At 47.2% G+C, this 703-nt stretch overlaps 1 protein-coding gene across 1 annotated transcript in view; it reads right to left on the bottom strand.

Moving 5' to 3' along the window:
* The window catches only part of LOC119594086 (cystinosin homolog), an 18513-nt gene that overhangs the window by 5278 nt on the left and 12532 nt on the right, over window positions 1-703 (bottom strand). The window lies entirely within an intron of this gene.

The following is a 703-nucleotide window of genomic DNA, read 5'->3' as shown; positions in this document are numbered from 1 at the left end:
CAGACCAGAGACCAAAATCCCACACATCCAACAGGATTACACAACTGCTGTGTATATAAACTCCTCCACGCTGTTATTAAAACAACGAAATCTGTATCAGCGATCGCAGTCCCCGCAACGGATTAATTAATGCATAACACTGGTCTGCGGTCGAGGGGAGAGGGAGGCGGGCAGCTGTTTTTAGTGTCTATCCTAGGATTACTAATCAATTTTCCAGTAGTCCAACTCATCGTATGGCCAGCCAGATAAAATTATCTAGGATTATATCGCTTATGATATTAAAGGAATTAATACGCGATAAAGATAACACGTAAGACGGGCATGAGTCACTACCTATTTACATAAAATGTTGAACTCGCGTCTGGGATTTGGGATCAAGCGATCTCTCTAGGCACCCAGACGGGGCGAAGGTCGTCTATTCTAAGATGGCCTCGTTTCAAGACATCTGTAAACACGAGGGAAAATCTAAGCGACGCATCCTCCTCATTTGGATATGGGGCATTTAAATCCACTCACCCTACCCCCACACCTACCCACCCTTCTTCCGCACTGCCCTTCCTCGATTGTGTAAGCGGGCTTCAGAGTGTGGCGACGACACTTCCGACTGCCATGATTCTGCCAATAGCATGATTGCACAGATGGAAGACCAAGCAACTGCACTGCATGCTGGTTAAGGTTTGACGGGGGAGGGAGGAGTGTGTGG

The sequence above is a fragment of the Penaeus monodon genome, chromosome 33 (genome assembly GCF_015228065.2).
Source record: "Penaeus monodon isolate SGIC_2016 chromosome 33, NSTDA_Pmon_1, whole genome shotgun sequence".
Taxonomy (NCBI): Eukaryota; Metazoa; Arthropoda; class Malacostraca; order Decapoda; family Penaeidae; genus Penaeus; species Penaeus monodon.
This window is presented reverse-complemented; position numbering and strand designations above follow the sequence as displayed.